Below are 27926 nucleotides of genomic sequence, written 5' to 3'. Positions count from 1 at the left end.
GTATTTCAATATTAATGTACCTGTGGAATGAATAGGTGACCCATTGTACGCAATTAGTTTGTCTGCCATAGGTTACAGCACTTACTTTCAATGATCCAGGTCCTTGCCCTTCGGCATCTGACTGGCAAGATATTCATGCTTGCTTGTGTCGGCTTCGGCTGTGAGCACCTGCTGCTTGCCACGTTGCATATAACTGTTTGACTTCATCCACACATTGTATCCCAAGTTTCTTGGTGAAGAGCTTCCCACTTTATATCTTCACCTGGTCTGTCTTGCTGCTAATCTCGTGTAGGTGCTTGCACTAATGTGGATCTCTGTTGCACTCTCTGTTATTGCTGCTGGTATGCAGCGAGTGTTTTCTCTTTGGTTCCATCTTTCCTCTGGTAACACCTCCGGAGCCAGATTGACTGCATTGGTGTGCCTGATGGCAACACGGTGGCTCAGTGGTTAGCACTGCTATCTTACACCGGCAGGGACCCGGGTTGATTCCAATCTCGAGAATCTGTCTGTGTAGTTTGCATATTCTCCCAGTGACTGTGTGCGTTTCTCCGGGTGCTCCTCTTTCCTCCCATAGTCCAAAGATGTGCAGGTTAAGTGGATTAGCCATGATAAAATTGCCCCTTAGCCTCCAGGGATCTGCAGGTTGTGTGGACTGGGTGGGAGATTGGGATGAGGTAGGGTACTCTTTCGGAGCGTGCGGACTTGATGGGCTGAATGGCCTCCTTCTGCACTGTAGGGATTCTTTATACAGTCTAACTTACAAATATCTTGCAATGCAGAGAGCTTCGTGCTGGGTGCAGCAGGCCACACTTCTCATATGACTTGCTTGGTTTCCACATTCTGGCTACAGCACCAATACTGACAGTATGAGTGTTGATTCATATCTCTGGTCTACAGCTTGTGACGATCTGCTTTGCAGTTTAGCAGTATATCTTATTCACAGCCTTTTCAGGAGAGCTCCCTGGCTTCACATCAAATCTTTACTGCAAAGAGAGTTCACAGATACTGGATTCTGCTTGCCTTTTCTGCAGAGAGGGTTGATTTCCACGGTGACTTTTTGGTGAGAATTCACTGGTTAATTCTGAGAAAAACAAGATGGGAAAGAGTGGTTTTCTCTTTTAGCTGCCACTTTCCTGACTCGCGGGAGTTTTACCCGCCCACACAAATCCAGAGATCACCGCATTAACCCGCTTAAAAAATGCCTTTGGTATAAAAATAGGGAGACACTGGAAAACAAATAAAAATTTCGGGAGAACCGTCATCTTTACGGTCTGTACCCTCCCCACCAGTGACAACGGGAGCATGTCCCACCTCCAAAGGTCCTCTTTCATTTGCTCAACTAACCGGACCAGATTTAATTTATGCAACTGCTCCCATCCCCGTTCCATCTGAATTCCCAAGTATCGATAACTCTTCCCTCCCACCACTTAAAATGGCAACTTCCCCAGCCTCCTCTCCTGCCCCCTTGCCTGAATCAAAAACCTCTTTTTTTCCCCATGTTCAATTTGTACCCAGGGAACCGGCCAAATTCCCCTAAAATCTGCATAATCTCTTCCATTCCCCCTAATGGGTCAGAAATATACAGGAGTAGGTCGTCCGCATACGAGACTCTGTGTTCACCACCCCCCCCCGCCCCCCCCCCCGGTCTACCCCCTTCCAATCTTTTGTCGCTCTTAATGCCATTGCCAGTGGCTCTCTCGCCAAGGCAAACAACAGTGGGGAGAGTGGACATCCCTGCATCGTCCCCCGGCTCAGTCTGAAATATTCAGAACTCACCCGGGTCGTCCGCACACTCGCCACCGGCGCCTGGTACAGCAACCAGACCCAGTCTACAAAACCCTGCCCAGGACCTCCCACAAATACTTCCACTCCACCCGGCCAAAGGCCTTCTCCGCGTCCATAGCGACAACCACCTCCACCTCCCTCCCCTCGGAGGGCATCATGATGACATTCAAGAGTCTTTTAACGTTTGCAGTTAGCTGCTTTCTTTTAACAAATCCCGTCTGGTCCTCCCCTATCACACCTGGAACGCAATCCTCTAGTCTCAAGGCCAAAATATAACGTCAATATTTAATAGGGAGATTGGTCTGTATGACCCGCATTGTTCTGGGTCCTTCACCCACTTCAAGATCAATGAGATCGAAGCCTGTGACATTGTTGGGGGAAGAACCTCACCTCTCCCTAGCCTCATTAAATGCCCTCACTAGCAGCGAACCCAGCACCCCAGAAAACCTTTTATAAAATTCCACTGGGTATCTGTCCGGTCCCTGGGCCTTGCCCGACTGCATGGTCTCCAATCCCTCTATTCCACAATCCCAATCGGGGCTCCCAGCTCCCGCCCTACCAACCCTTCCTCCACCTTTGGAAACTCCAACCCTTCCAAGTATTGCCTCATTCCCTCCACCCCAGCTGGGGACTCCGACTCATACAGCCAACTGTAAAATTCTTGGATCACCCCGTTCACCCCGCTGGGTCCCCTCTATCCTTCACTCTTCCTATCTCCCTGGCCACCTCCCTTTTCCTGAGCTGGTGTGCTAGCATCCTACTGGCCTTCTCCCCATACTCATATACCGCCCCTCTTGCCTTCCTTAACTGCCACACCGCCTTCCCTGTGGATATCAGACCATACTCCATCTGCAGCTTCTGCCGCTCCTTCAATAGCCCCGGCCTCCGGGGCCTCCGAGTACCTCCTGTCCACCTAGAGAATCTCCCTAACCAGCCTGTCCATTTCCACCAATTCCACCTTCTCCCTATGAGCACGCACCAAAATCAGCTCCCCCCCTAACTACTACCTTCAGTGCCTCCCATACCGTTGCTGCCTAAAGCTCCCATGTCATTTATCTCAAAATAATTCTGGATGGCCTCCCTCACATCTGCTCAGCTGCCAACAATCCTACATCCAATCATTTTTTTAAAATATTTTTATTGAGGTATTTGCAAAATTTTTATAACAATAACAAAATCAACATTGACATGGTAAAATAAACATTTCCCCACCCGACCCAACCCCCAATCTTCACACACCTCAACCATCTAACACCTATCCGACCTCCCCCCCCCCCCCCCCCCTTCAGAGTGCTGCTTCTGCCGACATTATAATTTTCCCCGAGAAAGCCGATGAACGGCTGCCACCTCCGAGAGAACCCCAACATTGACCCTGTTAAGGCAAACTTTATTTTCTCAAGACTGAGAAACACAGCCATGTCACTCACCCTGGTCTCTCCACTCGGGGGCTTTGAGTCCCTCCACTTTAAAAGGATCCGTCTCCGGGCTACTAGGGGAGCAAAGGCCAGGATATCGGCCTCTTCCACTCCCTGAACTCCCGGATCTTCTGACACTCCAAAGATCGCTACCTCTGGACTCGGCACCACCAGAGTTTCTAGCCCCGTGGACACTGCCTTCGCAAACCCCTGCCAAAACCCTGAGCTTCAGGCATGCCCAGAACATGTGGACATGGTTTGCTGGGGTTCCCACGCACATCTATCTTCTACCCCGAAAAACTTGCTCATCCTCACCGCCGTCATGTGTGCCCGGTGGACCACCTTAAATTGTATTCGGCTAAGCCTGGCACATGATGAGGAGGAACTGACCCTGCTTAGGCCGTCCGCATTCACATTCAAAAGCGAGATCGCCCAAATGACCCACACTGCTCAGGATCCTTCTCCCGTTTAAGAATAAGTGAAATTGAGGCCTGCGACATTGTCAGGGGGAGGATTCCCTTCTCTCCAGCCTCGTTAAATGTCCTCACCAGTAGTGTGCTCAATATCTCTTGAGAGCTTCTTCTAAAATTCCACCGGGTAGCCGTCCGGCCCCGGAGCTTTGTCCGACAGCATGCTCTCCAGCCCCTTGATAATTTCCTCAATCTCAATTGGGGCTCCCAGTCCCTCCACCATGTCCTCCTCCACCCTCAAAAACCTCAACTGATCCAGGAATTGCCTCATCCCCTCCACTCCAGCCGGTTCTGACTCATATAATTTACTGTAAAATTATTTTAAAACTTTGTTCACCCCCCCCTGGGTCTAAGACCATGTTACCATGGGTTGGTAGGGCGGGAGCTGGGAGCCCCGATTGGGATTGTGGAATAGAGGGATTGGAGGCCATGCAGTCGGGCAAGGCCCCGGGACCGGACAGATTCTTCACCTTACCAATCTCCCTGGCCGCCTCGCTCTTCCTAAGCTGTTGCGCCAGCATCCTACTCGTCCTACTCGCCTTTTCCCCGTACTCATACACCACCCCCTTCACCTTCCTCAACTGTTCCACTGCTTTCTCTATGGTCAACAATTCAAACTCCGCCTGCAACGTCCGCCACTCCCTCAGGAGCCACATGTCCGGGGCCTCCGCGTATCTCCTGTCCACTCGGAGTATCTACTCCACTAATCTCTCCATCTCTGCCCGTTCCCCCTTTTCCCTGTGGGACCGAATCAAAATTAGTTACCCTCTAACAACTGCCTTCAGAGCTTCCCAAACCGTCGCTGCAGATACCTCTCCCGTGTCATTTGTTTCCAGGTAGTTCTGGATGGATTTATCCACCCGCCCTCAGACCGCTTCATCCGTTAGCAACCCCACATCCAGTCTCCATAACGGATTTGCCCTCTCTCCTCACTAACCTGCAAATCCACCCAATGCGTGGCATGATCCGACACTGCAATTGCCGAGTATTCCGTCCCCGCCACCTTCGGTATTAGCGCCCTGCTCAGAACAAAAAAGTCAATACGAGAGTAAACCTTATGGACGTGAGAAAAAAAAGAAAACGCCTTCGCCCTCGGCCGTGTAAACCTCCATGGGTCTATACCCCCCATCTGTACCATAAAGCCCTTCAATTCCTTTGCCACAGCCGGAATCCTCCCTGACCTGGATATTGACTGGTCCAATTCCGGATCAATGACTGTATTAAAGTTCCCCACCCCCCCCCCCCCCATGATCAGGTTATGTGACACTAAGTCCGGGATCTTACCTAGCACGCGCCTCATAAATTCTACGCCGTCCCAGTTCGGAGCATATATGTTCACCAGCACCACTTGTACACCCTCCACACTTCCACTCACCATTATGTACCTACCCCCCTTATCTGACACGATTCTCCCAGCCTCAAATGCCACTCGCTTACTAATCAAAATTGGTACCCCCCTGGTCTTTGAGTCCAGCCCCGAGTGGAACACCTGGCTAACCCATCCCTTCCTCAATCTTGTCTGATCTATGACCTTTAGATGTGTCTCTTGTAGCATTGCCACGTCTGCCCTCAGTTCCCTTAGATGCACGAACACGCGAGCCCTCTTGACCTTCCCATTCAGTCCTCTCACGATCCACGTAATCAGCCTGGACGGGGGGCTTCCACCGACCCCCCCCCCCCCCCCCGCCAACTAGCCATCACCCTTTTTAGGCCAGCCCGAGCCCATGCCCCCCCGCTACCCCGAGTACCCCCATGAGCAGCAGCCGTTCCTGACCTCCCATTTCTTCCCCGACAATAGTTCCTCCCCTGTTAGCAAAGCAGCCTCCCCGCCCCTCCCAACAGCGCCAGAAACCTCATCCCCCAGGTCAAGTACCAGTTTAACACTTGCTCACCCCCCCACTGCGCTTCCGAGACTCAGCTGAACCTCGCTGACCCCGATAACCCCCACCCCGGCGCCAAACAGTCTGTCTCCCTATTGTTCGAACCTCACCCCCCACATGAATAAACCTTTTAACAGCATCCGCAGTAAGTAAACAGCAGCAAAAAGAAACGAGACAAAATTAACATAAACCAGCGAAGAGAGTCACTTAAAACAAAACCCAGTCTCCCGAGGAATAGCTCTAACCTCAAGACACCCCCCCCGCATCAAATCCCTGCAAGACAAAGCACCCTACAACCAGTACCACAGCCCATTATTTCATCCAGAACGACATAAAATCTCTTTTCTTTTAAAAAAACAGTACAGTATTACGAACCATTGCTACAAAACGTCTCCGCAGCTTAAATGTCCTTTAAATCGTCTCCAGCTTCTTTTCTTTAATGAATGTCCATACATCGTCCGGAGTCTCAAAATAAAAGTCCCCTTCCTCGTGCATAACCCACAGCCGCGCTGGGTCCAGCATCCCGAACTTCACCCCCTTCTTGAGGGGGGTCGCCTTTGCCCGATTGAACCCAGCCCGTCTCTTGGCCAACTCCGCTCCCAGGTCCTGATAAATACATAACTCACAGTTCTCCCACTTGCTGCTCCGTTCTTTCTTGGCCCACCGCCAGACGTGTTCCTAACACGGTTATAGAGTCCTCGTGGTCGGATAACTTTTGTTTGATCTCCTGTATCGCTTTCCCCTGGGTCTCCTGATTCAAGACTACTTGATCAATCGAAGCCTTGATCGGGTCCAGCATATCGTTTTTCAGCTTGGCGAAGCAATCCTCAAAACACTTCACCAGCTGCTACGTTGAGCACTGTGCCGTCTCTCCTCGGCCCTTGCCCTCCACCATGCTGTCCCGCGGAACCAGCTCCGCTTGCTTCTCACTACCAGGACTGAGTCGTTTCCCACTGCCACTTCTGGTCCAATTCTCCATGCACCAGAGAGGGAATCGTCATTACTGTAGCAGTTTTATTGATTTATCCCATAAAATCCGAAAAACGTCGGGGAGAAAAGGTCTGAAAATCCGTTACAGGTGGGAGCTATCGAATGTGCGACCTACTCCTCCATGGCCGCCACCGGAGGTCTCCTACATCGAATCTCTATTGCGAGCGCAGACCCCTCCCTTCCTTGCTCACCCGTAAATCCACCCAGCGTGGGGCATGGTCAGACACAACAATCGGCGAATACTCGGCATCCACCAACCCCGCCAACAAAGCCCTGTTCAAAACAGAAAAATCAATCCGTGAGTACACTTTGTGTACATGGGAGAAAAATGAAAACTCCTTCACTCTTGGTCGTCTGAACCTCCACGGATCTACCCTTCCCATTTGTTCCATAAACCCCTTTAGTTCTTTGGCCGCTGCTGGCACCCTTCCTGTCCTTTAACTCGACCGATCCAACCTCGGATCTCTAACGGTATTGAAGTCCGTTCCCATGATCAGCTTATGCGAGTGTCCAGGTCCAGAATCTTCCCTAACACCCAGCTCATAAACTCCACGCTGTCCCAGTTTTGTGCATATTCACTAATACCACTGGCATCCCTTCCAGCTTCCCACTTACCATAACGTACCTACCTACCACCCCCCCCCCCCCGCCCCCCCAGGTCTGCCACTATGTTCCCCACATCAAATGACATCCACTTATTGGTCAAGATCGCTATCCTCCTAGTTTTAGAGTCTAGCCACGAATGAAATACCTGCCCAACCCACCCCTTCCTCAGCCTAGTCTGATCCACTACCCTCAGCTGCATCTCCTGTAACATTGTCACGTCCACCTTCAAACTCTTCAAGTGCACGAACACGCAAGCCCTCCTGACCGGCCCATTCAACCCTCTCACATTCCATGTGATCAGCCTGGTCGGGGGAAGGGGGGGACAACCCACCCTCACCCCCTGCCAATCAACCATAACCCTTCTTAGGCAAGCCTCCAGCCCGCATCCCGTGCCTCCTCAGGCCTGCCCTCGGGCAGCAACCGTCATTGACCACCAATCTGTCTCCAAGCACCAGTCCCTCCCGTCAGCAGGTTAATACCCCCCCCCCCCCACAACAAAATAGCAATCCCATCCCCTCAACAAACTGATCACCTGCTCGCCCCCCCCACTGTGCTTCCGTGAGCTAGGCCGCACAGCTAGCCTGGTAGACCCCGCTCATGGCACCAAGCATCCTACTCACCTACTGATCTCCCTCCCCCCCAAAACATCACAATCCCTAACAAACACAAAGAAAATTCCACCCACCATCCCCCATTCAGAACAAAGTTAACCCGCAAACAAAACGGAGCAACGGCCCCAAATTCAGTGGAAAATACATACAAAACACAAAGAAAAAAGAAATTTAGCAGCATATCAAGAACACAACTATTTGCCCCCAAGTTCAATGTCCTCCATCACCAGCCAGTCCTCTGTCCTTAACAACGTTCATCGCCTCATCTGCCGATCTGAAATAAAGTTCCTGGCCCTCATAAGTGACACACAAACACGCTGCGTATAGCATGCCGAACTTCACCCCCTTCTAAAAGAGGGCCGATTTCACCCAAGTCCTCGTAAATACGCAGCTCATTGCCTTCCCATATGCACCTCCTCGTCTGCCTGGCCCACCTCAAGATTTGTTCCTTGTACAGGAACAAGTGCATTCATCCCACCATCGCTCTCAACGGCTCATTCCTTAGCGGCTTCCTCATAAGCGCCCTGTCCACCTCTAGGGTCAAGCAAACGCACCTTCCCCCAGCAGGTTCTCGAACATATGCGCCACATTATGACCCTGCATCCAATCCCTCACTGTCCTCCGGAAGGTCATCAATCCTCAGGTTCTGCTTGCGCGGCCTATTCTCCAAATCCTCCACTTTCTCTTGCAGCCCATCTCCACCACCATCGCGGCTAGCTGCTCCTCGTGCCCAGCAACCGCCTCTCCCAGCTTCTGGATCGCCTGGCCCTGGGCTTCCAATCTCTGCTCCACACCGTCAATCCCAGTCTTAATCAGATCCAGGTATTCCTTTCTTTGCTGAGCAAAGTTCTCCTGGAGAAAGACCACCAGCTTTTCCGTTGACCACTGGGCCTGCAGTTTCGATCCCTGACGCTCCGTCATATTCTCCTGCGCTGCAGACTCCACTCCAGTGTTCGACCAACGATCTCTCCTTTTCAGACCACTTCTGGTCCACAAATCCATACACTGGTGGGGAATCCTTATCTACTTCACCAGTCTATTGTTTTGTCAGTCAAATCCACCATAAATTGGGGGAAAAGGTCCCAAAGGTTCACCATGAGCGGGAGCTACCAAATAAGCAACCACTCATTCCATGGCCGCCACCGGAAGTCGTGTTGTAACGTCAAAAAATACATTGGCAATATCAGATACAACATCACCAGTACATTGTGCCAACTCTTCACTCAGCGATTAATGCTAAATCCATGAGGTTGAGGCAGAGTATTCATGTAAATAATGCCAAGAGTGTTAAATTTGAGAAAGGAAACCAAGCTATAAAACAGTATTAAGGTTATTAGTTTAATTAACAAGTTTATTGTTAATTTTCTTTAGATTTAAAAACGTTAATGTTGCAAAAGGTAAATTGAGGCAAAAAGGCATTTTTAAGGAAAAGAACATTATATTGTTCTACCATTCCAGCATGTTTTGGTGCTTGTATTGTGTATGAATACATATGTGTCAAAGATGCCATGCTCACGGCTGCATTACTCAGGTCTTGATCCAGGATACATCAATCAACAGCATGGGAAGGGAACCCTGTGGGTGATAAGCTCTCCCATCTGTCAAAAACAGTGATTATTTTTAACTTCTGGGAACCACATCTCGTGCCGAATGTTGACGCCCTGTTCCTGCTGCCACTTTGCTGCATGTACTGTCTGTTACTTTGCACAGTAAGTCTTACAACACCAGGTTAACAGTCATTTCCTCATGGACAGTTTTCGCCATTCCCCTCTGGTCTTTGCCACCCCCACCTTCCCATACCTCAAGTCTTATCCTTCCCCTCTCGTATTGTGGTAAGGGCACACAATATATTGGATGGTGTGAAAGCTTTGACTACTGACCTCTAATTCATAGGTGAAGTGGGCTCACCCAGTGGTCACAACTTTTATTCAGAAATCTGTGAACCAGGGGTGTCCAGATTTTAGTGACTGGAGATCTACTTTTTCCAAGTCATCCTAACATGATTCCCCCAGCAGGGTCTTCCCATCCTCACTTGTGGTGATATGTATGTGCACATCAATGTATATATGTATGTGCACATCAATGTATATAGTTATCTATCAATAGATATAGTTATCGGTACGACCTTCGATCAGCAGGTGGTGAGAGAGAGCCATCATTTGACTAGATAGATTCGGCAGTTGGTAGTAACTCGTACTGGAGGACAGTCGCACTAATTCACTGAAATAATTTGTTAGTTACCGTTCGTATTATAGTTTATTAGTTATTTTTCCACGTCTTTGTTAATAAATCATCTCACTAGTTAAAGAACAAGATGTCTGTGTAGATCATTACCACGGCCATAACACAGAAAATATCACTCACAGGGACATTTAAACATGTTGCACAATATAGGCCTTGTACTACCTGCCTATGAATAAAGAATAAAAATGCAGCACGCCCACTCTTGCACACTACTATGTAAAGATTTCCTGCCCTCCATGTGGGCTTTTGCAGTAATCTGGTACTTTTGTGGTAACTGATAGCTGAATTTTAATCAAGTTTAATTCGTTGAATGTAAATGCTCTAACTACATAATGGGATTGACACTCTTGTCCCCCAGATTATTAATCCAGGTCTCTGGAGTACAAATCCTGAGACATAACATCTGATTCTGTGCCCCAAGTAGAAAAAGGTTTGATGTGTAATTATCAGCTGCCACCCCAGTTAACAGGTAAAAGTTATGAGCTAACTGCATTCTGCTTTCAACACGAGAAGAATATTTGCAGCTGCTTCGCCAAAAAGTCAGAACAATAATAATTAAATTTAGTTTCTATTGTATCATTATAGGAAGTCTATTCTTATCTTTTCCGCAGCGAAAGCTCGACCTCCAAGCATACACAGAGCACAGAAAGCCCGTGAACAATGGGAGATTTGTTCCCTATTGACCGGAATTCACATTTTCAAAACACCTCACAAACAAAACATCCTAATTAGATGCTGGCAGGGCATCTAATATGCTGGGAACCTAATTTGCCCCCACACACATTTTTCTTTGCTGGAGGGAGCAGAAGATTCCTGTCTTTGGTATCTTCAATTGTCTTCAAAAAGTAGTCAATGACAAGGACAAAATCGTCACCATGGATAGTGAATAAATCTGTTGCAATTTTAGACCAAGAATATAATGAAACGTAATGTGCATGTATAGGTTCCTTGATTTGGCTATTGTCTCTGGCATGCTTCATACATCCTCACTGTCTTCTTAATGTCATTGTTGATCGCAGCCCAATACACGGTACACCTTGCCAGGCAAATTCTTCACCCTAAGTCCATATGTCCCTGATTATACTGTGCAAATATGTCCTGGCGAAAAGCTTCAGGTATAAACACCTGTTTTCCCTTGAAAAATATAACATTTGGAATACTTGTTTATCTCTGTACCATATCAGGCCAATCTGAAGAGACTTGAACTCTCTGTTGATCCCGAGAACAATGCAGCCAGGAGCTTTAACTCGCAACAGCCATGCTGGTAAGGTCAGTGGGGAGGAACCATGCAAAGCACAATTCAAAAACAAGTCCTCAACAGCATATTAGGCGGAAGATACTAATGTGATGTCAATGGTTGTGATGGCGAATGACGGCTGCAGCAGCTGTGAGCTCCTCAGTCGTTGGGTTTCCCTTGCCACTGGAACTGGACGAGTCTTCCATCAAGTATCATGTGTCTGCTGATGTGAAACGGCATTCCCACATTAAAAGAAGTCCTGCACAAGACGCCCACCTACAGGGAAACTAAAACATCCCCAAACAAGCAAGTCCTGCAGCGCTCAGCAAGGTGACGAGGACAGGATAATCTGGAAGTCCCTAGCTTTGGACCGGCACGTAGGCAGTGGAGTTTGAATCAGTTGTCTCGCTCTTGGAATAGGAACAGGAGGATGTTTTGGCAGCTTTCCTCATGAATGAGCATCCCTCTTTAGGATCCACTTTGTTCACCCTGCAGGGGAAAAGGTTCTCTAAATACAGTCTGTTCCGTCCCCAACTTGGCTGAAAACCGCATCAAGCAGGTTCATCTACCTGTGATCAGAAAATCAAAGATAACTGAATTTAGGAACCTGGAATGCATAAGCCCTTATGGATAATATGCAGAACAATTGATTGGAGCGGAGAACAGTAGTCCTGGTTGCCTGTGAACTCAGGAACTTTAACGTTGACGTTGCTGCCCTGCAAGAGACATAAAGAGCAGGTGAAAAGCTGCTGAAGGAACACGGCGGTGGTTACATCTTCTTCTGGAGAGGACAACTCGAGGATCAGCCTAGGACACATGGAATTGGATTTGCCATCAAGGACAAACTCATCAACCGCCTTTCAAAGCACCCTGTCAGCATCAACGAGTGTCTCATGACACTCCGACAGCAGGAAACAGTTGTGAGCGCTTATGCCCCAACCCTTGATGTCAATAACAAGTCCAAACAAGGCTTCTACTCCACCCTGGACTCCATACTCTCCAACATTCCGAAGGGGAAAGGTCATCCTCCTTCTAACCTTCAATGCCAGGGTCAAAAAGGACTCCCAAGCCTGGAAAGGAATGATTGTTAGGAACAGCAACTCCAACCTGCTCATCAATTGTACAGAGCACTATGCTTGTCATCACCAATGCACCGATCTGCCAAAAAGACAAGATCGAGACTTCCTGGAGACATTCAGGATCAAAGCACTGACACATGATCGACTCTGTCAAAGTGCAATCCCAGGGCCAAATGGATATCCTCATCACCGAAGTAATGACCAGTGCAGGTGACTGCTGGACAGACCACCAGTTCATCTCCTCTATGTCCATCAAACTCCACCAGAAGCAGAGGAAGGTGAAGAAACAGCTAAGCAAAAAGATCAACGTTGAGCAGCTTCAAGAGCCAAGCATGCCAGTGAACGTCCAACAATGTCTTCACCAAAATCTCCTAAGCATGCATTCTAATGGACTGGGGGAAATCTGGAAAGAGCTGAAGACAGTCATAATCTCAATCTGCGAAGAAACCATCGACTACAAGATTAGGAAAGAGTAAGACTGGTTTGATGAGACTTATCGGCAAGGAGAGGAAAGCTCACCGCAACTAGCAAAATGGCAACACCGGCAAGACAAAGAGGAGAGCTTAGTAATCAGCCAATGCAGAGGAACAAACAAGAACTAGGGAAATCAAAAACCAATGGTGGACTGAGTTCCAACTCCACGCCAACAAGCACGACGCCTGGGCTTCCTCAGGGCCACCAAGGCAATATGTGGACCTTGGCCTCAAACTGGTGCCAGGCAAGGACAAACCGGTGCAGAGTAAGGACAGAACCTTTCTGGGACAGAGAAAAGATTAACCTTTGATGTAGACTACTTCTAAGAACTCCTAAACTGTGATACAATCGTAGATGAGGACGTGCTTGAGGAGATCACTGGCTGGGAAACATTTATTGCCCATCGCTAATTGTCCTTGAAGTAAGTGGTTTGCTGGGCCATTTACAGATGGCAGTTAAGAGTCAATCATATTGCTATGTGCCTGGAGTTGCATGTAGGCCAGACCGGGTAACGGTGGCACATTTCTTTCTCTAAAGGGAAAATTCATATGGAATAATTTAAATAAATTCCCTAATATGGACAGCCTGATCAGTTTCTAATTGAATGTCTTTATACTTTGCATCTTCACCTGGTCTGACTTGCTGCTAATCTTGCTCTTGTGTGGATCTCTTCCCCACTCTCTGTTGTTGCCGCAATTTGCTGCACATACTTTTTGTTTGGTAGCACCTCTGAAGCCAGAATTCCTGCATATCTGAGTCCTATGTCCATTAAAACCATACAATTTACAAAATTCTTGTAATTTAGACATCTTGGCACTGGAAGCACCAGGTCACACTTCCCACCAGAATTGTTTGGTTTGTGTGTCCTGGCTACATCCAACACTGGTAATTCCATCTAATGTGTGCAGGTGTTGTTGTCCAGCTACAACTGCTTCATGTTTTCCGCCATCTTATAACAAGTGCAAATATCATGACCTTTATTTTCCTCCAAGTTCTTTTTATAAAGCTTCTGTTGGCATTAATGCTATAACACATCCATTATTTGTTCGGACTGCTCAGCTTCTGAGAAATCATAGTCCTTGTTCTTAACACAGGATCTACTGACGAACTGATTGATTCTTAGGTCTGTTTTCTGTAAACGATAATCTGTAAAACATTTATTTTGAAGTTCACCTTTATGTAAAGCTGATCCTCCAGTTTTACATAAGGCTCGTCTGAGAATGAGCAGATTTATCCTGCCAAGTTATGTTCAGCCAAGCCTTAAGTGTTGATCCTGTGAAAATCCTCCTTTCCATTGGATACCTTTATTTTCACCACTTCGTTATCAGTTTAATTACGGATAAATCTAATAACCAGTGCTCCATTCTTTTATTAAAAAGCCTAAGTTCCGGAATATGACACCTGTGGCCTTCAAATTCATGCTGGGGAATTTGAATTTCCTGACATTTCCTGCCTTTTACGAATGATGTTGGTTTGTAGAAGAGTCTAAGCTTCTTTATACCATAGGAAGAGTCTGCAATGCGACAGTCTTTGTTTCCCCTCTTTTTTGTATACTGGAGCTTGGACATTTTTTTCTCTTGTGTATGGTGTCTGTTGCACAGGAATGGGGCCGAAAGATGTTACAATGTCCTACAGGTTGTACTGTTTGACTCAAATGGACTGCCTGATTCACCATCGATCCAGCTACCCCCAAATCATGTATTCCCTGCTCTGTGAGAGTCTTTTTTGGGATTCTGTCTCCCAGAGTCTTCAATGAACGTAACAAATCTTGTCTATGGCATTTCCTGTGATCTTCAAATCTGTTTAAAAGGAATTACTGCCGCTTTCCATGTTGCATTTCATGTTACTTCATGTAAGCTTACCCATCTTACACTGAGCCGTAAATTAAATTTAAACATGTAGTGCAGGATTGCTCAGCAGACAGATTTATTAAAATCATTCATCAGCTATTATTAACAGGAAATTACGACTGCCACTCCTTCAAACAACTAAACTGAAAGCAACTCAGAACGTTTGCTGCTCATATTTGCATATTCTCTCAAGTGATATTAGAACAATTGCCACCTCATCACCATTCTGCAAGAGGACACAGCATTCTCGAAAGGAACCCAGTGACGGTTATTGATAAAGTTGGAAGATCATCCATACATCATTGAGACTGAAACTGGTAAGTAAATAAGAGTCCATATTCGACCTACAGCAGAGATAGAAACACAGAAAAAAATCATTAACACCAGCAACAGATCAACATCAGGCACATCACTAGTACATTGTGCCAACCCTTCACTGAGAGCGATGGATTCCAATTACCCAAGATGGAGGCAAACCTCCATGTAAGCACCACAAACATTAATTTTGAGAAAAGAAATCAAGCTATTAAAACTTTTTTAAAACGTGTCTTGTCATGATATGCACTCATGCACATAATGAGATACAGACAGGCAGTGACAGACACCCAGTAGAGCCAATCAATACACAGTACAGAACACAACCAATCACCAGGCAGAACACTAGAGGGTGTTTTCCTACTATAAAACACACAAGGCATCAGCACTCCGCCTCTTTCCACTGGTGACAACTATAGTGACAGACAGGGTGTATATATCAGTTAGCACCTTCTACACGTGGCTCAGAGCTAGTCTGGTCTAGTTAGTCATAGATAGCACACTTAGATTAGTAGAGTGTCAACCCACAGCAAGCTGTGTGCACTGCTCCAGAAGTTCAATAAAACGTATTGAACTAACGTCCAAGTTTGGTGTTTACTTTCCAGTACAACTGCATCCAGTTGCAGTCCGGATTACCCCAGGGTGAATAACAAGACATGGTACCAGTCGTCTAACTTTATCTAAGTGGTTCACCTTGAGTGATTCAGTGACAACCAGCAAGTGCCTTCCAGCGGCATGGAGAAGATCCAGACCCCTCCACAGCTACGGATCTCCGGCAAACTTGGCGCCAACTGGCGGGTCTTCAAGCAGAGGTTCCTTCTCTACATTGAGGCTTTGAGGATGCGTCCGATGCCAGAAAAATCGCGCTGCTCCTATCAACTGTGGGGGACCAAGCCATCCAAATTTTCAACTCGCTCACTTTTGCCGACGGCGAGGACAAGACCAAATTCATGACCGTTTTAGCTAAATTCGACAGTCAGTGTGAAGTCGAAACGAACGAGAGCTTTAAGCGATATGTCTTCCAGCAACGCCTTCAGGGTAAGAATGAATCTTTCCAATCCTTTATAACATCTCCATATATTAGCGCAGTCCTGCAACTATGGCAACACTGCTGATTCCATCTTCAGGGATCAGATCTTTTTTGGGGTGCACTCCGACTCTTTGCAGGAGCAGCTTCTCAAAATTAAAAACATGACCCTGCCAGTCACAATCGAGACGTGTAAAGTGCATGAACAGGCGAGAAATCGGTACTCCCGTTTCAAATCGGCAGAACATGAACAACTTGCCTCCCACGAGGTAGAGTGTGTACAGGCCATCGCCCGGATGCGGCGCCTAAGTATCGATGAAGGCGACCATTTTGCGCGCTTTCCCCCGGGTCCCACGCATGTGCACCACGAACGGGAGAACGAAGCGGACGAAGACCAAACTCCACAAGTGCGAACGTCGGCTGACCGCACTGCGCATGTGCGTAACAACGTCAACATCATGACGTGCCCGAACTGCGGCACCCCCCACTTAAAGCGGCAATGCCCTGCAAAAGGCAGGCAATGTTTAAATTGTCGGAAGCCTGGACATTATGCAGCCTTGTGCAGGTCTGCACCACCGGTCAAGGGCCAGCGATCCCATTTCCAACGCAAACGCGTTCGATGTGTACAGCGCGGTCCACTGGATTCTGATCCTGGTAGCACTACGGTTCCAGAGGACGACTGCCTGGAATCCCCATATCGTGTGGGCATCATCACTACATGTGAATATGCCTCCTCAAATTCAGCAAGACGCCTATCTATCCTCAATGTGGATTCTGCGGATGAATGGCGTGCTGTCATACACGTTAACCAATGCAGCATCCAGTTCAAGCTGGACACTGGTGCTTCAGCCAATCTCATCTCTCAAGCTGATTTTGACCGCATTAAGAAGCAACCCAAAATTCTTCCGCCAGCCTGCCAGCTCTATGATTATAATGGCAATGCCATAACTGCATTAGGATCTTGTCATCGGTTTGTCTCCAACAAGACCATCAATGCCACACTGCGATTCAAAATCGTCAAGCCGGACAAGGCATCCCTGCTTGGTGTCCATGCATGCAAGCTACTCAACCTCGTACAGCGAGTCCATGCCATGCCCTCTTCCAATGTGGATCTTCAGGCTGACATTGATGACATCCTGGTGCAATACTGCCATGGACCCTCTTCTGCAGCGTGTAATGCATCACCTTGCAAATGGTTGGCAGAAAGGGCAATGCCCTCAGTTCTTTAATGTCAAGGACGACCTGACTGTTGTCGAGGGGATCCTCCTCAAGCTAGATCATATCGTTCTTCCTCGCAGCCTGCAGAGCTTAGTGCTCAAACAAATCCACAAGGGACACCTCAGTGTCGCAAAATGAAGGTGCAGGGCCCGGCAGGCTGTCTATTGGCCTGGAATCAACCAGGACATATCCAACATGGTCCTCAATTGTGCGACCTGCCAGCGTTTCCAGCCTGCTCAGGCGAAAGAAACACTCCAGCAATACGAGATTGTGACCTCTCCATGGTCCAAGGTGGGAATCGACCTTTTTCACGCCAATGGACGTGACTATATGCTCATCATAGATTACTTCTCAAGTTACCCGGAAGTTGTGAAGCTGTCAGACCTCACATCAAGTAGTCATCAAGGCCTGCAAGGAGACATTTGCCAGGCATCATATTCCGCTGACTGTCATGAGTGACAATGGTCCCTGCTTCCACAGCCAAGAGTGGTCCAATTTCACCAAGCTGTACCAATTCAAACACATTACCCCAAGCCCACACTACCCGTTGTCCAACGGGAAGGTCGAAAAAGGGGTCCATATCGTGAAGCAACTGCTCTGCAAGGCTGCGGACTGCTTCGGATTTCAACCTTGCGCTGCTGGCGTACAGGGCAACCCCTCTGTCCACCGATATGTCTCCGGCACAACTCGTCATGAATAGAGGACTGCGGACGACTGTTCGGCCATACACTTACCAGTCCTGGATCACCTCCCCAGCTGTTGTGGTTCGACAGGCTGCTCCCAGATCGTTTTGGTTCGTATGGCTGATGGCTCCATTGTCGGGCACAACAGAAGGGCACTACGCAAACTTGCCTGCCCACCACCAAATCGCACCTTTCCAGATGTTATTATGCCTCCTCCGGATACCTCACACCACGAGGTCACCAACCTGGCAGCAATCCCACCTGTCAAGGCGCCGTCGTCCTCACCTCCACCTCTCAGAAGGTCAACAAGGATCCGAAGCCAGCCCCAAAGATTGGACTGATAGACATTTATCTTGTAAATATTGTTCTGCATCTGCACGCTAGACACCTTTCATGTACATATCCATTCACTCGCCATTTGATGTAAATAGTTATCCATGTACATACTGTCGCACATGCTCTAAGCAAACAACATTTTTTTTTAAAAAGGGGTGATTTCATGATATGCACTCATGCACATAATGAGATACAGACAGGCAGTGAGACACCCAGTACAGCCAATCAACACAAAGGACAGAACGCAACCAATCATCAGGCAGAACAGTAGAGGGGGGTTTCCAACTAGAAAACACACAAGGCATCAGCACTCCGCCTCTTTCCACTGGTGACAACTGTAGTGACAGTCAGGGTGTATATATCAGTTAGCACCTTCTACACGTGGCTCAGAGCTAGTCTGGTCTAGTTAGTCATAGTTAGCACACTTAGATTGGTAGAGTGTCAACCCACAGCAAGCTGTGTGCACTGCTCCAGAAGTTCAATAAAAGTATTGAACTAACGTCTAAGTTTGGTGTCTACTTTCCAGTACAACTGCATCCAGTTGCAGTCCGTGTTACCCCAGGGTGAATAACACGACATGTTCAGTTTATTTGTGATGGTTGATTGTTAATTTTCTTCAAAACTGAAAAATTCAATCTTTGCAAAATGTAAATTGAGGTAAAAAGTCATTTTTTTTAAAACAAAGGGGAATGATATTGTTGTACTGGTCCAAAATGATTTATTGCTCGTGTTGCAAGCATATGTGTCCAAGATGCCACATTCATGGCTGCATCAGTCAGTTGTCGAGCAACAATATATCAGTCCACCGCGCAGGGCTGGGTCTACTAAGTATATTGGACGAGAAGCTCCCGTTTCAGTCTAAAACAGTGATTATGTTGAAATTTTGGCAACCACAAACCATGTAGTAACTAATGCCCGTCTCCAGGTTAGCCTACCAACCTTTGCTGAAGTAGGACGCTCGTGGTTTCAAACATAACAAAGCGACACTGTAGTATTTGGAGTTGTAGAAAACCTTTAAGTTGCTTTACGCAACATCAAACAAAATTTGACTCTGATCGAAATAGACACTAAATCAGATGACCAAAAGCTTGGACGATAGAGGTCGGTATTGAGGAATTTAAACTGGGGGAATGTACAGAATCGAGAATAAAGAGAACAAGTTATTAATCACTCTTTTAAAAAGTTCCGTTAAATTATGACAGTTGATTGTTAATTTTCATAAAGATAAAAACTTGAGGAGTTTAAAGCTGGAGTAATACACTCGGTTAATCCAGAATTACCGTCTAGCTGCATCCACCAAGACCTTCCTGTTCCAAGCAACGCCGAATAAGGAATAAAAAACAACAGAAAACGTTGGATGATATCAGCAGCAGGCCCGGCAGCATCTGTGGACAGACAAACTGAGTTAACGTTTCGAGCCTATGGATAGCTTTGGTGTGAAACCTCCAGTCGAGCCCGGGCTGATGTTCCTGAGGAGCTGCCGCCTTCCCGTATGAGCAGCGGCGCACGAGCTTTGCCAGGACCAGCAAGAGCCCACTCGTTTTTCCCGCGCGCAGGCTCCTGGCTGTTCTGACAGTCGACACGCCTGACAACAAGCGGCGTCCGGAGCTCGGATTGGATTGGAGCCGACCAATTGGCGTGAGAGCGAGAACATGCGGCGCGCGCCGAAGGGGAGGTGGCTGCGGGCGCCAAGTGCAGGATGGTGGGGTGGGGCGGGGCGAGACGCTGCGCACGTTGGCGGGTGGGGGCGGGGCGAGACGCTGCGCACGTTGGCGGGTGGGGGCGGGGCGAGACGCTGCGCACGTTGGCGGGTGGGGGCGGGGCGAGACGCTGCGCACGTTGGCGGGTGGGGGCGGGGCGAGACGCTGCGCACGTTGGCGGGTGGGGGCGGGGCGAGACGCTGCGCACGTTGGCGGGTGGGGGCGGGGCGAGACGCTGCGCACGTTGGCGGGTGGGGGCGGAGCGAGACGCTGCGCACGTTGGCGGGTGGGGGCGGGGCGAGACGCTGCGCACGTTGGCGGGTGGGGGCGGGGCGAGACGCTGCGCACGTTGGCGGGTGGGGGCGGGGCGAGACGCTGCGCACGTTGGCGGGTGGGGGCGGGGCGAGACGCTGCGCACGTTGGCGGGTGGGGGCGGGGCGAGACGCTGCGCACGTTGGCGGGTGGGGGCGGGGCGAGACGCTGCGCACGTTGGCGGGTGGGGGCGGGGCGAGACGCTGCGCACGTTGACGGGTGGGGGCGGGGCGAGACGCTGCGCACGTTGGCGGGTGGGGGCGGGGCGAGACGCTGCGCACGTTGGCGGGTGGGGGCGGGGCGAGACGCTGCGCACGTTGGCGGGTGGGGCGGACCTGACCATGCTCGGGGCTGTTGCGATGCTGGTTTGCTGTGATGGGGAGTTTGTGTCCATAGTGAGCAGAGACTGAAGTTGGGACGTCGGAGGCTTCAGCTCGGGCAAGCAGCGTGACCACGGGAGAGCTCAGCCACGGAGGCGGATAGTGCCGGTAAGAAATAAAAGTCGACAACTTGTGTTGAATTGTTAAAAAGTTCACTTGGGACATAAATATTTCGGCGTCAGCTGTGTACAGGCGCGCACTCTGTAGGTATTTACAACGGTGGCCAAGCAGCCCCCACCCCAATTAATTTTTGTTCACTTTTTAAGTGGGGTTTGTTCGTTAGGTACACTTTATTTTGCTCTTCGAAAGCCTTTATTTCGCAGCATTAGCACACTGGGCTAAATCGATGGCTTTTAAAGCAGACCAGTAGCGCGGGTTCAATTCCCGTACCAGCCTCCCCGAACAGGCGCTGGAATGTGGCGACTAGGGGCTTTTCAGTAACTTCATTGAAGCCTACTTGTGACAATAAGCGATTTTCATTTCATTTGCCTGTGGCTTTCACATGCGGCGTGTCATCTTTGCCAATTTGTAAAATTTAAAGCAATCCAATTCACTTCATAGTGATGACTATGAGAAACATCTGGAGGATGGTTTGGTGCATGTAAGTCATTGATCAAAAATGTTAAGAACATTGTTCTTTTAATACGTTCACTAATCGTGGTTTGTTTTGCCAATTTTAGTGTTACCCCCATGAATCATTTGGCTTAAGCTCCATTTGTTGCACAAATATATTTCATTGCAAAATCAGAAAATGCTGGAAAAGATCTGCAGGACTGGCAGCTCTCTGTTTAGCTCAGGGCTAAAGCGCTGGCTTTGAAAGCAGACCAAGGCAGGCCAGCAGCACGGTTCAATTCCCGTAACAGCCTCCCCGAACAAGCGCTGGAATGTGGCGACATGGGGCTTTTTACAGTAACTTCACTGAAGCCTACTTGTGACAATAAGCGATTTTCATTTCATTTTCTGTGGAGCAAGAAATTGGCTTAACTCTAGTCTGTATGACTCTTCAGTGCATTTTCTGTTTTTCTTTTCAATCTGCAACACCCATGGTATTCTTTTATATTTCATTGTATTCTGATTACCTCTTTCACACATTTTGAGAAATAATTCTGTACGTTTCTACAGTGCCCAGGTACAGTGAAGTATATTGCAAGGTGGTAAAATACCAGGCTGTGCGATTTGGAACCTGTAATTTATCAGGGTGAGTGGGGAGTGGGTATAGCCAAGTATTGTGCCACTTTGGCTGGCTTGACTTTTTGTATTATATATTAGAGCATCAGTCTATAGAGGCACATGCGACCATGCCATTATTATCTACTGTTTGCTTTGAGTGATTAGTGAGAGAATTCTGGATGGGATTGAATATTTGTAAATCTGAAAAAAAAACTATTATAATACAATTTATATCTAGGTAGCTGGAGTTCAGGTGCAATCAGTTGCCAATCGGTGCTTTGTGCACAGCCCAGGGGTAACTTTAATAAAGGTAGAATAATAAAATTAAGCACCTATCCTACAGAGAAAATTCCTCTTGGTTCCTCTCATTAAATCCTTTTTTATCTATTGCATGTTTTGAGGTTCATTCTTAGGATGTGGGCATCACTAACAAGTCAAATATATATTGCCCACTCCATGTTACTCTTGAGCTGCCTTCAGGTTTTGTTGAATCAGAACAAAAAGTTAGTTACTAAATCCCAAGGGTTGTTAAAAAAAAAAGTAATGAAAATGAAACACCCACACACACATTCTGACCAAAAGTGAGAGAGGTTAAGAGGCCAGGTAAGAGAACAAATATACAAATCAGTCTTTGCCTTTTCTGAGTATAAGATGGTAGTAGGTTACACCTGTTAAGTTGGTTGATTGGACAGGGAAATGTCTATGGATGTCATTTTATGGACTTCCCACATAAGAGACTGTTAACTAACGTGGAAAACCACAGAGTTGAGGGAAAATTATTGACATGGTTTGGAAATTGGTTGAGTGACAGGGAGTGGGGATAATAGTTAATTCCTCTAATTGGCAGGTGACTAATGGTGTACAACAGGGATCTGTGTTGGGGCCTCAATTATTCACACTATTCAATAATGACTTGGAATATGGCACAGAAAGTCAAATATCAAAATTTGCTGATGATACAAAGTTAGGTGGCATGGTAGACAGCCTAGATGATAGCATAAAATTGCAAGGAGATATTGACAGACAAGGTCAATGGGCAGAATTGTGACAGATGGAATTTGATGTAAGCAAGTGTGAGGTTATCCATTTTTGACCAAAAAAGTACAGTGGAGTACTTTCTAAATCAAAAGTGGTTAGGTGCAGTAGATGTTCAAATAGACTTGGGGGTTCAGGTGCATAGGTCCTTAAAATGCCATGAACAAGTGTAGAAAATAATCAAGAAGGATAATGGAATGCTTGCCTTTATATCGAGAGGATTGGAGAATAAAGGCAGGGGCTATGCTGCAGCTGTACAAAACCCTGGTTAGACCCCACTTGAGCAGTTCTGGGCATCACAACTTAGGAAGGATATTTTGACCTTGGAGGGAGTGCAACGTAGGTTTACAGAAATTATACCTAGATTACAGGAGTTGAGTTGCTTGGTGAGAATATGCAAATTAGACCTGTTTTTGCTTGAATTTAGAAGGTTATGGAGTGATAGGGGTGATAAATAAGGGTGATCTGATATATTAACAGGGAAAGACCGGGTATGTATAGGTAAGCTGTTTACACTGTTTGGAGATTCTAAAACTGGGGGCTATAGTATAAAAACAATGGCTGAACCATTCAAGAGATTTATTAGGAAGCACTTTACACTCAAAAGAGTTTGGAGCTGTCCCACAAATAGCAGTTGAAGCTTGATAAGTTCTTAATTTTAAATCTGAGACAGATATTAAGAGATATGGGCCAAAGGCAGGTTTATGGAGTTGGGTCACAGATCAGCCATGATCTCATTGAATGGTGTGACATGCTCGAGGGGCATTCAGCCCCGTGCTACTATTCCAGTCGAGCTGACTCTTGCAATTTGGCAGTTTGCTTGGAGACACTGGTGTGCTGGGTTTTCCTCCAGCAAGAGAGAGGGAGATGCTTCTTCACCTGCTTGTCTTTTTGCAGGAGTGACTCACTGTTTCTTCTAGTTTTTGTAAAGTAACCATAGTACCAGATGACCATAGGCTGCTTTCGCCATTTATGGGGGAGAGCTGACTGGTGGTGAGGATCACCAGACCTTGGGCAAGGGACAGATTAAGAAAGCCTTCATGAATAAGCTCTACCGGTACAGGAATTACACGAGCACTGTTGGCTTCGCTCTGCATCACTTATCACCTGTGGGCAGCATGGTAGCATAGTGGTTAGCACTGTGGCTTCACAGCGCCAGGGTCCCAGGTTTGATTCCCGGCTTGGGTCACTGTCTGTGCAGAGTCCGCATGGGTTTCCTCCGGGTGCTCCGGTTTCCTCCCTCAGTCCAACGATGTGCAGGTTAGGTGGATTGGCCACACTAAATTGCCCTTAGTGTCCAAAAAGGTTAGGAAGAGTTATTGGGTTAGGGGAATAGGGTGGAAGGTAGGGTTTAAGTAGATCGGTGCAGACCCGATGGGCCAAATGGCCTCCTTCTGCACTGTATGTTCTATGTTACCTGTCCAGCCATCTGAGCTGAACAGGACTCAAGTTTCTATTATCACTCGCACAATGACAGATCAATCACACAGATCAGGTCTGCAGCTAGATTTTTAATCCACTTCCTGGAAGGGGAATACAAACATGTATTTCGCCAGAGTCCATTTTCTTTCAACTCAACAGCATTCATCTGAGGAAGGGGCAGTGCTCTGAAAGCTAGTGATTCAAAACAAATCTGTTGGACTTTAACCTGGTGTTGTAAGACTTCCTACTGTCAAAGGAGAAGGGGTTTGGAGGTCTGCTGAGATGTTGCAATCATCTGCATTGTCTGTACAACCACAGGGTATTCAAGTTTGTTTCTTTCCAGTGTCTCTCTCCGAAGTATACCTTGACACCTTTTTGGGTACGACATTCCATGTTCTTTTGGGACCAGTCGGTCAAGTATAATCAACATAGGAAATTTCCAGAAAGTGTCTTTGGAGCTGTGATGCAATGTGTGACACATGACTCGGACCTGTTCTTGTAACAATGGGATTTATGTGACTCATGTTGAATTCTTAGATTAATGGGAGCTCCCAACACTATAATGGGAGTTTGATGATGAAGATAATACCATTGAATGTCAAAGTCAGGATCTCTTGGTGAAGATAGATATTGTCTGGCAATTAGGTGCTGAGTACCATTTATGCCACACAGCCCACTGGTGAAGTGAGAGTGACTGGTCTTAACATTTGACTGAATGTGGCATCAAGGAACCTGAGCAAAACTGGAATTGGAGGAAACTCATTGCTGGTTGGAATCATACCTGGCAGAAAGAAAGACGGTTGTGATTGTTAGAAGTAAATCATAGTTCCAGGACAACACTGCAGGAGTTTCTGAAGGTAGTGTCCTAGGCCGAACCATATTCAGCTGCTTCGTTAAATACCTTCCTTCCATCATGAGGCCAGAATGAGGCTGTTCACTGCACAATATTCAGCACCACTTGTGACTCCTCAGATAATGAAGCAGTCCATGTTCAAATACACCAAGACCTGGACAATATCCAGGCTTGGGCTGATGAAGTGAGCAGGAACATTCATTTCACACAAGTGCCAGGCAATGACCACCTCCAATAAGGAAAAATCTAACCATTGCCCCTTGATATTGAATTACGTTACAATTGCTGAATCCCCTACTGTCAAATCCTAGGGGTTATTATTGTAAGGGTCCTTCCTGTTTATTCCCTTATTTCCCCTTTTATTTTTGCCGTTACATTTTTGATCCATGGATGATTTATGGATGTGTGCCTTTAAGATAGCCTGTATCTTTAATTCAAGCAGAAGAAAGTAGTGGCCTGGGACTTTAATTCAAGCAGAGGATTTCAGAAGCAGGAGAGATCAAACAGGAGCGGTAGACTGACCACCACCAATGGCAGAGATTGGCTGGGACTCAGTTTAATTGATTTGTCTGGTGGCCAATGAATTGGTCCAAAAGATTGAGCTCTGCTTGGTAACAGGTGGTAATTGGATCATGTCCCACTGAAATGGTTCAGAGACCTAAGGAGCTTTCAGTTTTGATTTTGGCAACACTGAGTTGAAAGATGAAATGAAATGAAAATCGCTTATTGTCACAAGTAGGCTTCAAATGAAGTTACTGTGAAAAGCCCCTAGTCGCCACATTCCGGCGCCTGTTCGGGGAGGCTGATATGGGAATTGAACCGTGCTGCTGGCCTGCCTTGGTCGGCTTTCAAAGCCAGCGATTTAGCCCTGTGCTAAACAGATCCAGCTAAATCCTCTTCAAAAAGCTGTTGCTGATCCTCTCCAAAAAAGATTCAACTAATTTTCTTCAGAAGGCCACTGTGAGGGCTGACACTCTCTTCAGCTTCTGGATGCTATTCTCTTGAGACTGCAGAGGTCTGACAAACTACAAGCTGAAAGCAAGGTTTAATGTGAAATAAAGTGTCTCTACAGAAAGAGGCCTGAATGCGAACCCTGAGCTGAAGGCCCAGTTTCATGAGCAGCAAAGTGTCCCTCCAGAAAGCCTGTGAGTACTGCATCTTTCAACCTGCGGGGATCCAGAATGAATGATTCTGAAAAGAAGACCATTACAAGCTGTAAACCACAGATTTTAACCAGCAAGCATGCTGTGGAGAAAGTGTGCTAAAGAACCACCATCCCCCACACCCGGAGTGTGTTTGTCTGTCGTGTGTTGTGTGTGTGTGCTTGTCGTTATCCAGTTGTATGTACTACACATTTCATAGTTCCCGGTATAAATGAACAGTAATAATGTTTAAAATTACAAACCTGGTGACTGTAATTATTGGGCAGCCAAGGTCCAAAGACTTTGAGAATTTTTATTGGTTAATTCATTTGTGTTGTGATGAGTGGGGCTGGAATTGACCGTGCACTTGCCCAGGATGTCATACCATTATTGACATGAAACTGAACTGCACCAGCCATTTAAGTACTGTGACTGAAAGAAAAGGTCAAAGGTTAGGAACCCTATGGGGGTAACTCACCTTCTGGCTCCTAAAAGCCTGTCCACCGCCTACGAGATATGAGTCAGCTCCAACATCACTCATGAAACTTAACACCATATGATCTCTTATTTTCAAATAAGAGACGAGGGTCTAGTGGTAGTGCGAGATTGCGTTTTATTGCAGAATAATGTAGCCACCTAAAATGGCTGATCCCCGATTGATTTGGCCAAAACCCAATGTAAAATGGCTATCCGAAATGGCAGATGGGAAAAGCAGCCGACAGGGCACAAACGGACAGCTGCAGACAGAACCGCGTATTCGGCTCTGGGGAAGTCGGCCCAGATCGATACCTGCGACCATTAGCAGCGCATCAACCCAGCCATCTGCAGCTTAATCGGCTATCCCCGGGAACAATTGCAACATATTAGCAATTGAATGCCGATCCAGACCTCTCGGCGCCAGCAGTGGCTGAGACAAAGAAAGGTGAACGACCACCCCCCCGATCAAGGAATCGCCCTATTATTGGAGCATATCGAACCCAGTGAACTATAAAAATAGGGGCCAAGTTCAGATCGACCCTTCTCCCTTCTTCTCCTCGCAACCTTCGCAAGAACCATCGACCAGCAACCGTAAGTTTGACTCCAGCGATCGCTACCCGATAGAGACTCCTAGCCATCGACCTGTATCAGCCTTTGAATCCCGCGGGCCAGACCCAGTTCGATAAACCATTCGTTTCCCTGACCTGGTGGGCCATTCCCAAAAGTTAAGTATTGGCCAGTAGTGGTAGGTAGTAGTCTAGAAAGTAGGATTATTGTGTAAGTATTTATTGGTGTAAAAAATAAATGACCGTTGATTTTAATCTTACTAAGCGGTGTGCTGTCTTATTAATCATAACTAAAGCTTGAACCACGTGGCGGTATCAGAAAGATACCTGGCGACTCATGAGCAAAGGTGACAGAATTAGCGCTAATAAAACTAAGGCTAATAAGAGCAACAAATTGGCAACTCCGCCGGGACCCGATCTAGAAGTAGAAAAACACTCTGGGAGAACCCAAGAAATTTGAATAGAATCCAATTGGAAACAAAAAAAAAAACCCACAAGTGTTCAAGCGGTTCTGGTTAATAATTCACAATTCGGAAGTGTGTGCATGCATGCGTAACTAACAGTGTTATAAGGTAAAACTGATAGATTTTGTCGCGTCAAAACTGTCGGAAGTCGGTATTTTCGGAAATTAGCGCAAGCCATACCCGCA

At 47.3% G+C, this 27926-nt stretch overlaps 1 protein-coding gene and 1 long non-coding RNA gene across 2 annotated transcripts in view; one reads left to right on the top strand and one right to left on the bottom strand.

Moving 5' to 3' along the window:
• Window positions 1-14700: 14700 nt before the first annotated feature.
• Window positions 14701-19919, bottom strand: LOC140410591 (uncharacterized). The gene is made up of 2 exons (XR_011940694.1): window positions 19501-19919; window positions 14701-14985 (listed from the first exon to the last, which is right to left on the bottom strand). It is a non-coding gene; the product is annotated as an uncharacterized lncRNA (long non-coding RNA).
• A 652-nt stretch (window positions 19920-20571) lies between these two features.
• The window catches only part of tdrd15 (tudor domain containing 15), a 53276-nt gene continuing 45921 nt past the window's right edge, over window positions 20572-27926 (top strand). Inside the window, exon 1 of the mRNA XM_072498869.1 lies at window positions 20572-20720. The gene's annotated coding sequence lies outside the window, so the exon portion shown is untranslated. The remainder of the gene's footprint in view (window positions 20721-27926) is intronic.

This window comes from Scyliorhinus torazame, chromosome 4, assembly GCF_047496885.1.
Source record: "Scyliorhinus torazame isolate Kashiwa2021f chromosome 4, sScyTor2.1, whole genome shotgun sequence".
NCBI lineage: Eukaryota > Metazoa > Chordata > Chondrichthyes > Carcharhiniformes > Scyliorhinidae > Scyliorhinus > Scyliorhinus torazame.
Note: the sequence above shows the minus strand (reverse complement) of the source record. Positions and strands in the feature narration are given on the sequence as shown.